An 11,950-nucleotide genomic window follows, 5' to 3' on the forward strand; every position below is an offset into this window, starting at 1 on the left:
TTGAAGCATGCAAGCTGTTCTGTGGGAACGGTGTGCTCTGCTTCAGAGGCGGATGAAATTCAGCGCAATCCACAGGCGGTTTTGCTTGGTGAAGCGGAAGCAAGATTCAAATTTTGCCATTTCATCAGTCTAATGCCTAAGTGGCCTCGCTGCCACCAGGCACACTACTAACAACCCCCTCTTCTTTAGGGCTCTGGGAAGTGTGTGTTCCCATCAGAGAGGCTGCTCACATGGATCCCATCTCATACCTAAGAAATACGCGTAGGTTTTCATACCCAGACTCCACTCAGTTGTATCACGATTCTGCCTTTGAGCTACCTTTCAGTGGCAGAAATAATATAAATGACAACAATAAAATAAAAAGACAAAAAAAAAGAAGCATATCTTTGCACATACTTTTGATAATACCATGAAGGAGGAGGTATGAATTTCCTCATTTCATTAATTTGAGGAAATAAATATGCATCCCACATCTACTCTTCCAGACTCGAGTTACTCTGGATTCACTCCTACATACATACATCAGTCGATGAGTGCTTTGCTGTACTTGAGTCTCATCCAAATGTTAGCAATCCACGAGGCACAGCAGCCATCAGTGACGAGGTATCTCCTATTAATTCGGTTAAGGAAAACGGAGGATGGTTTTCTCCCTGTCGCCAGTGCTGAGGTTGGTTGTGCATCAGGAGACACCGCTGGCTTTTAAGCCCGGTGGTGAGCCCGAGGTGTAAGGTCTGTGAATGGCCTTATTAAATACCTAAATGAACTGGAACAGTACAGAGGGGTGCATGAGCAGGGAAGAAGAGGCATTGAACGCTGCCTCATTCCTTTGCTGCACCAGGAGGAGCAGGGAAAGGCAAAACCACGTGTGCATGGCCTGACCCGCCTTCCCTGAGCTACTTCTGCTGCGGGAAATGCAAACCCCGGCCCTGCCGAGAGCTCAGTGTGTACTGTCAGCCGCTTCTCGCAGGCCTCGCACCGATCAGTGCTGATGGGCTGGCACAACGTGCATGAACAGATGGCTGCTGCAGCTCCTAGAGGCAGCATGTGCATGCTGCCCATCACCTTCATCGATTTCCCCGCTCCCGCAGCCCCGCTATTTACAAGCCTACTCATCCCATTGATAAAACCTGGCATTTCTGAATGTCTCTTAAAAACATTCTCCTTATGTGTTTTTTAGGCTTATTTAGCTCATTTTTAGGCTTATTTAGCTCACTTTTAGACTTACTTGCTCATTTTAAGTTAACAGTTCAATGTGTTTTCTTCACTTTCGGGGAGAGAGGAAGATGATTATTCTTTAATTTTGGCTGCTGTGCTCAATGTGCTGCCATTTACCAGTAAACTTCACAGACCTTCCTGTACCTTCTGGATAGCTAGACAGACAGGCTGAGGCCACACTAGCCAGATCAGCGGTCTGATGGGGCACCTGTATGGAAATCCCCCAGGCATCCCAGAGGGTCATCTCTCACTCCTGGGCAAGGGGAAGCAGCCCTGGGGCACGGGGTCTGGCAGGACCCCATGGCCATCCCTGCTGAGCGTGCCCATCTCTCACACCCCTTGCCACATTGCGGTGTGGAGTGTGCGCAGCCGCAGGCAGCCTGCGCCCGTGGTATGCTGAACAATAGCAATAGATGAAATTTACTTCACGCTGTCAGCTGACACGCCAAATCCCAGTCAGTCCTCCCCCACCAGCTCACACTCCACTCAGAGATGTCCCTGGGAGTTTGTTTTAGCTCCGAGCAAGCGGATCAGCTCACCAGAGAGCGCCGTGACTGCAAGAAAGATGGGGCTGCCTGCAACAACTGAGGCGCAGCGCTTCTGTACAGCAAGCCCCCTAAGCTGGTAGTGCTGCTTACCAGCTAAGCACGATGATTACAGCGTATATTTAGTGGCTCATAGTCCTGAAAACCTGGTGAAAAAGCACTTGTGGTTAAGGGAGGGATGAGATTTAAGGAGATCATGTAGCTGCAGAAGTGAACTGTGGGGCTTCACCAAGTTGCTGTTTCAGCCTATTGCCTAAATCCTTACTTCTTGCCCTGCCAAGGTTCATATTTATCAGTCAACTCGGGAATTGTTTGACAGGTGTAAGGACTTACTTTTATGATTATTATCTGAGCATTACAATGAATATAGTATTTATTTACATGCTGGCCCATGCCTTTTGCTAGCTGTGTCCAAGCAAATTCTCTCTATATGCTGACTTAAGCAATCCAACCTGTGGAAGGTTCTCCTCTCTCTCTCTCATAACCCCCACAATCTTCTGTTGTCTCTCTTGCTGAATGGAAGAGGTTTTTCTCCACGTGACCGTCTCTGGAAACAGCAACATCCTTGCTGCAATCTATCAGCATGTTCAAAACTGCAACACAGGGAAAGAAGGAAGGGAAGGGAAGGGAAGGGAAGGGAAGGGAAGGGAAGGGAAGGGAAGGGAAGGGAAGGGAAGGGAAGGGAAGGGAAGGGAAGGGAAGGGAAGGGAAGGGAAGGGAAGGGAAGGGAAGGGAAGGGAAGGGAAGGGAAGGGAAGGGAAGGGAAGGGAAGGGAAGGGAAGGGAAGGGAAGGGAAGGGAAGGACCAAAACACCTGTATTGATGCACTTCTATAACAGGAAACATAATAATAATTAGAAAATTATGTTAATTCCTTCAGCACTCCTATATTTGTTTCCTTCCCACATGGTCTACTTGAATCTGAAGATCCAACCAACAACGTGAAGTGTTAAAATAAATGAGTCGGTTAGACCTCTGTGAAACTGCAGGAAGATGGCTCAGTCCCTGGCACACCCTGACTCAACTTCTGCATGCCTTTCTGCCACGAAGCTGCCATCAGCATGTCAGCTTCCTCCAGCCACTGTAGCTCACTCCTCAGCACTCTGTTGCAAACAAGGGAGGACAGAGTTTCTTGCTCATCATTGCAGTGGTGCTCCCACCTCAGCAGGACATAAGCTCTTTTTTTCCTCTGACTTGGAAGCAGGCAACAAACTGATGAGCAGCTGAACTGTGAAGCGGTGTGACCAGCTGGGGAGCAAAGCTCCTTGTCTGGTGAGGGACCACACCAGGCCGGTCATTCAGGGTACGTGAAAGGAGTGGTAGGACCCTGAAGTATTTTATGGGAACAGAAGTCAAGAGCCGCAGATGTAGGGAGCTTTACACAGGTACCTGCTTGTACACTGGCAGTGTTAGGACATAGCGTGAGGTTAGAGCACTGTCAGAACAGTAGGAGTGTGTCCCACAACGCGATTAAAACTGACACCTAAAGGCTTGCAGCTAAGCTTGCACTACTTAAAGATGGCCTTATCGATGATCCATGGCAGTGCTAATACATAATCAAAAATATCTTTATGAGAAGATTTTTACTTCTGCAGTAGGATAATTTTTAGTTGTGCTTCATTCCCCAGACAAATGGTTTTATTCTAACACTGATAGAGGAGATATTTCTTCTGCACAGAAGATTAATGGCTGTTGCCAATATAATTCCCAGCTGCACCCAGCAGAGAACGTCTAGATAAAGCCTGCAGTCAGCTGCAAGTGATAAGACATGAAACTACTTTTTTTTTTTTTTTTTTCCCTACCAACCACAAATATGAGCTTGGAAATTCACGGTCCTGAGAAAATATTAGGTATGTTAGAAAAAAATGTTACATCCATGCATCTGCACAAACATGCACACACACAGAGGCACCCAATAACCTGTTCCTCCTTGTGTGGGTGTGCGTCTGTGTACATCCGTGCTTGCACATGCACTCACACACATGCATACAAAGGCTCTTTGCTGTGCTGTGCCTCTTAACTGTTCAGTCAAAAGAAAAAAAAATGGAATCGTCTCTGTCAAAATAGATAAAGCTTGAACATGTACATTAATTCAGTTTAATTGTAGATTATAACAAGCCATGTGGCTTACAGCACCAGAGCAGTATTTTATTCAGCAGTTGCTGAAGTTTCTTCAGGAATGTTGATTCCTAGGGGAAGTGGCCACGAGCACCCTGGCGCCGTGTAATGTCTGCTGCTGTTCTTCTGTTCTTCTACTGACACACCTGGCAGAGCTGGCGCAGCCCTCCAGCCTTGGCAGAAGGTGAAAAAGACATGAAGGCTATAACTTCGCTTCTTTCATCTTTTTTATCTTTTTTTTTTTTTTTTTTTTTTTTTTTTTTTTTTGAGCTCACTGGCAAGTTCAAAGCCTTCCTTTAGCGAGATCTTGCAGGAAGACAAATGCTGATGAGCCTTTCAGCAAATTACTGTGCACTTACTTCATTCTACCTTTTTTTTTTCTTTTTCTTTTTTTTTTTTTTTTTTCCTGGCTTCCTCTTCTACATTAAGCAAACAGAGAGAAAACAAAATAAGACAGGCTAAAGACCACTTCTATCTATAAGTCCAGTCCCTGACAATTGCAGGTACCCATGCCAGGCCCAAGAATTCCCTATTTTCTTGCTGCAAGGACTCAGTAGTCCTGACCTCTGCGTGTCAGACGCCGGGAGCAGCACACCAGGGCCCTCTAACATCCAGCTTCACGTACAGAGCAGGCTCAGCCCCTCTGCCCCCTTTCTGTCCTGCTGGGCTCTCCGCTTGCTCTTCATGCACCGAGGCGCTCGGCCCTACAGGCAGGAGCCGTGACTTTCTGCAGTCACGCACAGGCTCCTCTTTGTTCCTCAGCACCCCGGGCAGGGCTGTCTGCCTTGCCGTAGCATTCCTGACGTCTCTAATCCGGAGTTAATCAAAGTTTTCCCTTTTGTGAATGAGGCCTTTAGTGAGAGACCCACTTTTTTTCTTTAATCCACTGGTGCGAAAAGTGATTAAAACCCTCGTAGGGAGGGAGGTATGCTGGTTTTGGTGTTCAGCATTTTTTTCTTGCTTTGTTCCTCTGTGATCTTGGTGGTGTTTAAATTAAAAAAAAAAAAAAAAAAAAGGATTTTTTTAAAAAACAACAAAGGGTTGCCAGGTGGTGTGTGGCTGGACTTTGTGTGAAGGCCAGAGGCTGGCCTGTGCGACCAGCAGCGCCGCAAAGGCCCTGCAGGCTGTGGCCACCAGAGCAGCCCAAGGTGCTCAGCTTCCAAGGGTGGCCACAATCTGCTCGGCTCGTGGCCTGTGAAGGCAGGTCGCTGAAGTGACTCTTATTTTCAAAAGATAAATGCTTGAAAGACTTTATCTAGTGCAGTTGTGGGAATTTTTACCTGGCAGAATCAGACCGCTAGCGTTTAAAGCGGCTTTCTGCGGATGCCGCAGCCAAATTTCCAGGGTGGCACTTAGGAAACGGGGCCCTGAGCGCACCCTGGAGCCGCTGCTGACTGAGGGCCACCCCTGGGCGCCACGGCAGCTGGAAACATTGCCAGCCCTGGACAGACGCAGCCCACGGAGAGACGCAGCCCGCTGGCTAAATGTCAGGCATTAGCAGCGCTCCCTCGCTCGGGGAAAGCAGCTAACTCAGAGGCTGTTGCTATGGGCACCGGAGCAGCAAATGATAATAATATTAAGACAGGCTAAGGGGAAAAGGGTAAAATAGGATATCTCCACTTCAAATGCGGCTTCAAATTAACTGTGGTGAGTAATTACCTGTGAAAAAATAATAGTGATGATTCCACCATTTAGAAGGAAACCCCTTTAATAGCAGGCTGCAAGAGACACCCTTTATTTTGCCTAGAGTAAAATGGCACTTTTTTTTCTTTTGTACAAGAAAAAAAAATCATGGCCATTAAGCAACTCCCATCAGTTATTGCTAAGGCAGCTGTTTCATTATAGCGCGCACTACTTTGTATTATTTTTTCCAGACTGTTAGCCGTTGTGCTCTGGTGGCCTTCCTGCCCACTCCCCCCAACTCTAATGGAAATTTTCCATTTCCACGGATAAGGGGACATTTGCTCAGCTCCAGTGCACAGAATTTTTCTCCAGTTGGGCTCTGTGAATGACTCGATCACTTTGTTCCTTGCCTAGCATCTGCAGAATAACATTGCTGACTGATTCATCTGATTTATACAAAGCATTTGATACCCGTTGCTCCGCTGCTGCCCCATGTACAAATGCACTACAATAGTGTTGTCAGTCAAGATCTTACCTTTCATGTAATTTCCTACAGCTTCTTTTCTGCAAGTGAGTCACAGCTGTGACCTGACTGCAGGTGCCACTCACACAGGGAGGGCCCTGCAATTGCTTTACCCCTCAGGAGCCTATTTACCAGAATAGCCCTCTTTTCTGCTGGGTTGGGGGTGTTCAAGAGCCACCTTCTTCTTCCTCACCCCTTTTCCACTGTTTGGAGTTGTGTCATTCAAAAAAGGAATAGCACAAAAATGAGTCACCCCAAAAATCACTGTGAGCAAGGAGTCAGCGAAAAAAAACTTGTTTCCCTCATTATGCCCCATGCAATATCCCAGAGTGAAGGCTTTGCACCTGCCCTGGGCTCTTCTGCCCTGGGCTGTAAAACTGTAAGGAAAGACTGTATAACCGTACAGAGGATGATGGTGGGACCTATAACTTCTGCAAAAGGTTGTTTCTAGCATTAAGAAACCTTGCCACTTTTTTATGGGGAATGCCTTTTAACCTAAGTTAATGACACTATCTAAATTTGGAATTTGCTAAGTCTGGACACCTAACAGTATTGCTTACAAAAGAAAGGCTATTGAAGTCAGGGTTCTGATCTTACTCCTTCCTTTTTTTCCTTTCCTTCTCCCTTGGCCCCCTTCACTTCATTCTGGCAGCCGTGGAAACAGTACTCCTTCACTGGCAGCATCACACACACCCCTGCCCACTGTACCGGGCTTTACTGGTGCTGCCAAAACACGTGTGTGACACTGAATTAGCTCAGCTTCATTGCACTTGCTGTATGTGCACAAAGTGCCACTGTGAGCAAGTTGTGCCTCAGCCAGATCACAAAAGATTGCAACAGAGTACACAGACAGCCATGCTCTCAAACACAGTGCAGAGGAGCTGTGTCTGTGTGTGTGTCCTGATTTTCTGCAGCTCCAATTTGTGATTGAGCATGGTTCTGCTGTGCACTACACCAAACTGTCTCAGTGTAACAAGTCCTTAGGGAAGTATAGGATGCCATGAACTAGATGGTCACTTAACAGTCCCTAAGATCCTGAAAGACAGAGAGTTACATATATTTTCTGTGTGTATTACGGTATGATACTGCACAGGAAACTAAGAAATCCTACAGGTGGGATTCATTATCTGTAGCACTTTATCCTGTGATGTGGAGAAAAGACATGGGCCCATCCCCAAAATATCCTTCCCCACTGATAAATCGCAGCAAGACAGTTTGAAGCCGCGCAGTGTAAAGGATAACCTACTTAGGATGAACACATGCATGATGCTGTCAGCAATACTGATGCAGTTTCCAAAGCTTATGGAGGGCTTGAGGAAAGGGTTAATATGTCAAACTGCAATTTACAGAAGTGCAAGGCAGTGGGTAGCCTCAAGAAAAAGTCATCTCGTTTTCCCCAGGCTGGGCTTTTTCCTCATCCAAATATTTGCTCACCACAGACTCACTCCTCCCATATAGTGAGAACATTATTATAGAAAACAGAAAACAGGGGATACTTTGTGCTGGAATGGGTGCTGGAGGAGACCTGGTGTGTGTGTGTGTGCTGGGTGGAGTGGGTGACAGATGAAGTCAGGTTTACATGTGGGCCCAGTCATTTTAGAAGACAATTTCAAGGTCAAGCAGGCAGTGGGGAAATTTGTTTAGCAGCGTGCTTGCAGTAGAGGCTTCTTTAAGGCAGAAATAGTTTAATTTATGAAAGGCTCACATGGGGCTTTCCTGGCTAAGGCAGGAGCACCGGCTTACTGCTGTTTTCCAAGGCAGCCATCCATTAACGTGTGATTTCCTGATCTTCCTCTGAACTCCATGGCCCTCTGCTAAGCTCTGATGAGCATCGTTTCTGTAAGCACAAACCGGCATTTTAATTTGGAGTGCTTGTCAGTGCCGTGGGTTTCACTTGAGTTATTCTTACAGGATGTAAGACCCCAGGTTGTGTGCTGTACTCTAGTAAAAGCAAGAAACAGCAGCGCAAGGAGCAAATCATTTGGCACTTGAAATTTCCCTGTAATCTAAAGAGAAGAATGAAAGGGAAAAAAAGGTTTAAAACTGTAGGGGCTAACAAAATAGCCGTGAAACATGTGTCTGCTCCCACACACAGGTAATATTTAATATGATGTATAGGTATGATGTCGTACTGGTCTAGTGTGTGAATCCATGACTGATCATGCTAAATGCAGCCATATATGATCATCAAACACCCCTGCACACAGAGAATATTCTCTTTAGTCACAGCTGAGGAAATAAATATTTCTCTCCATTGCAGTACAAAGCTCCTGAGTTCTGTAGGCAGCATAGCTCCTTTACCACACCTTGGTGATTGCATTGCAGTCTGCAGAGCAGCTGGGGGCACGTATGTGTGTGGAAGCAGCAGGGGTTATATAGAAATATATATATCTAATCAAACTTTTATTAACCCATGCCCTTCCAGCTCAAAAGGACACGGGCAAAACAGTGATGATTTATAACAACTGTAGCCTCCTGAATGAGTAGCAAATCATTTGCAAACTACTCCTGACTTTCTGCAAGGGTTTTCATGATTTGTCAGCATTTGCTGAGGGCACTCGCACAGCTCTGTAACACTCACCAGGCATGCAGCCGTTTGCTGTTTGCTACCCAGGCTGTGTCTGGGGACAAGAGCAAAATCCACACTACTGCCCATGGGCCATGTGGGGTGGGTGGGGAGGAGGTGGCAGAGGTGGCTGATGAGGCTTCACCTGAGAAATCCTTGATTTAGGTTATCTGCGTGAAATCAGGGTTTGTTGCTCCTGCCGCCAGGCTGGATAGCTCAAACATAGATCACAGTGGAGGAAACAGAAAAAGAGAAGTCTTTTCATTCTCAAACTGCAAATAACAAGCAACTCCGTGTCCCAAATATTAGCCAGCTGTACCAAAATTCCTGAGACTTTCAGTTTTCATGCCAAGTATGCGAATATGGCACGTCCCGCAAAGGGTGGGAGCAGTGGGGCAGAGGCAGAAAGAGACAAGGCTGAAGGAGAGGAGGCCCAGAGGCCCAAAAGGACCACATGGAAGTTTCTTCCAAGGATCCCCTCAGGCAGAGGTGTCTGCCATGCCCATGTGAGCAGCGACGAGCAGCTTTCTCTCCGAGCACTAGCACACACAACAAGCCCTGAATTTCCAGTGGATAAAATGGCCGGGTGCAGAGGCAGCCAGGGAGGCTTTCCCAGTCACTCAGTTTGTAACAGCCACAAGCTTGCCCTGTGTCGTCACCCCCCATGGCCTCCAAGAGCATGGGCAGACGCAGGCTCAGAAAGCCCTGCTGCTGAGCTGGTTTTGGCCACAGCCCTGCGCCTTCAGTCTCTGTCACCTGGTGGCACCTCTGCTGCATGCTCCTTCTGGCAAGCTTCCTCACAAAGCTTTTACTGCACTCTCTCCAGTGGCCTTGTCTCCCCCACCATCTGTTTTGCCAGCAGCTCTTCTCCTCTTCTTCACCTGCCTCTGTCCTATGGGCTTCAGGAGCTCTGCTTCCCCCTGCCCACCAGAGTCCTTGCCATCCAGTGTTACCCCATCCTGAAGCATGTTTCACAGGCAAGCGCTGCACCTGCAAAACAGCATTTCCCCTCTCCAGCTCTCGGCTGCTCCCTCCCCACCATACACTGCTGCCAGCTTGGTGGAAAACCAGCTTCTGTTCTGTTCTTCACCTTACAAACTCAGCGCCACTGAGCCACTGTGGTGTGTGGCACGGATGTTGTGCACCAGCAGGGTGGTGAGGCCCAGCAGCCATCTTGGGCGCCCAGGGGAGCGCCATGTTCTGCTGGCTCGTAGGCCCTGATGCTTGTGCTGCCTGGATTGCCTTGCAAGTGACTCGAGCTGGCACACAGGGAGTTGGACGAGCTAATTACAACATCTGCAGTTTTAAAAAAATTGAATTTTTCACTTGCATCTGTCAGAAACTTTGGCCAGGCTTTGCCCTCTTTGGAAAGGCAGAGCAGAGGCTGTTAGTGCACATCAGGCAGATGTGTCCAACATAAAGGCTTCTCTGTTATTGCTGGATGGAGGTAAGAGCAAACAATCAAATATCCTTGCCTATTTTCTGCATCTCCCTCTGTGATGCTGATAGAGGAAATCCAAACGTTTCCAGGCAGGCAGTGCCTATCTGCAGCAGACAGGCAATTTCTAAACGTATTAGCAGCGCAGAGTCAATAGAGAAATAGCAGTCCAGCATATCATCCAATTTTCAAATGTAAATAACCAGACTGCTTTTAATTTGGAGGGCTACAGCAGGGAATAAAATGAACTCTGGAAAACACACACAGCAGTGACCGCTGGCCACTGCATTACATTCAGGTTTCTCTGTTATTTTTCCCAGGTAGCAGCTGTGTCACAGTGCGGAGATGAAACGTTGGTCTTGTGTGAGGAGAGTCTCCACTGTTGGCCTCACAAACACTACTGCCTTCACCTTCAAGCCTGCAGCTGACCGATGCACTTCAGTACAGCAGTCATGGGCACAGCAAAACAGGAGACTGCAAGGAGTGGGGAATGAGCAAGAAACCTCAAGGAGATCGTTGGTGTAACTGAGAGCAAAAAAGTCCCCCTGCTTGCACTGCTTTTGTATGGCCGCTGAAGGGAGGCCTGTTGTGGTCTTATCTCTAAGGGCACACACTGCTTATAGCACAACCACCAGCGGAAGGGCTGTGTTGTGGCCTGCTGATGGTGGTGCCTTTCTGAAACGGCACAGGATGGGGCTGTGCAGCACTTCCTAGCTGCAGGCTGGGCTCGGTGGGTCTGCTCCTGTGGGTACCCAGACCAAAGCAAACGCTGGGGGCTCTCCCACTGAGTCAGGAGGATGGATGTGGCACCAAGAGGGTCAGTGGCAAATTCTCTCTGTTCAAAGTAGGAAACAAACCAGCCAGGTTATTGCTAGTGTAAATCCATCAGCCTCCATTGAACACAGTGGGAGAAGGCAGGTTCAGTCCTGCTGAGTGAGGGCAGCCCAGGGCTCCTTGTCCTACTTTCCTACTTTGCATATTCTCTACTGGCTTTCTAAATCATTGGTGAATATTTATACAGCACATTCAAGGGGGCAAAGGGGGGTGGGGTGGGGAGGGGCTGCTGGAAGTACTAAGCATCAGTCTGCCTCATGACTAGATTGCAAAGGCACCTTCTAAACACTCACCAGCCTATTAAAAATACTCCGAGAAATGAAAGATTAATATCTACTGTCATGCCCACCACACTCCAGAGGTGAATGTGGCCAGGAGGTGGGATATTGCTGGTATGGAGATGCTGTTTTGGGAAGACACAGGTGATGCCAGGCAGGCTAGCTGAGACCCAGAAAAAAACCATGAAACTGTAAAACTGGGCTGTGGGAAAAGGCTAAAGCTGAAGACTAAAGATGGGCTTGTTTGCCTAAAAGCTGGTCTGTGCTTTTTTTGTTGTTACTGTTGCTTTTTTCCCCTGTACTCATGAAAAATGTCACAGAGACAAGAAGTGCAACCTCAGACAGAAATGATGGATATCCTAAGATTTCTCATACACCCAATGTCAGTGGGAAAGGGAGGGCCCCTGTGCTGGTTGAGGGGCTGATGTGGAGAGCTCGGACATCATTTCAGAAGCGCAGCAGCCACAGCAGCCTCAGAGGTGTGAGAGGCAGGGATCAGCATGGCTGCATCCCTGACATGGAAAGGCAGGAGAGCCCGGGCTCTGGTCCTGAGGCTTACACTCACTTGTGTAGCAGACTTTTTGGGGCGGGGGTGGGGGGAGGGGGGGGAGAAGAACAGTGCACAGAACTGGAAACTGTTAAACATCTGCTCTTTTGTCTTTTTTTCAGACTTTATCTCCCACCTAGATCAGCCAGTGTTTGGCCCCACATGGTTTGACATGAGTCACAGTGGTATAATGCTGAGGCCCAGCCAAGATTAGCTGTTTTGTATAGTGTGGTACTACCTTGCAACTACTGATTCACTGCAGCA

The sequence above is a fragment of the Cygnus olor genome, chromosome 1, assembly GCF_009769625.2.
Source record: "Cygnus olor isolate bCygOlo1 chromosome 1, bCygOlo1.pri.v2, whole genome shotgun sequence".
In the NCBI taxonomy this organism is placed as follows: domain Eukaryota; kingdom Metazoa; phylum Chordata; class Aves; order Anseriformes; family Anatidae; genus Cygnus; species Cygnus olor.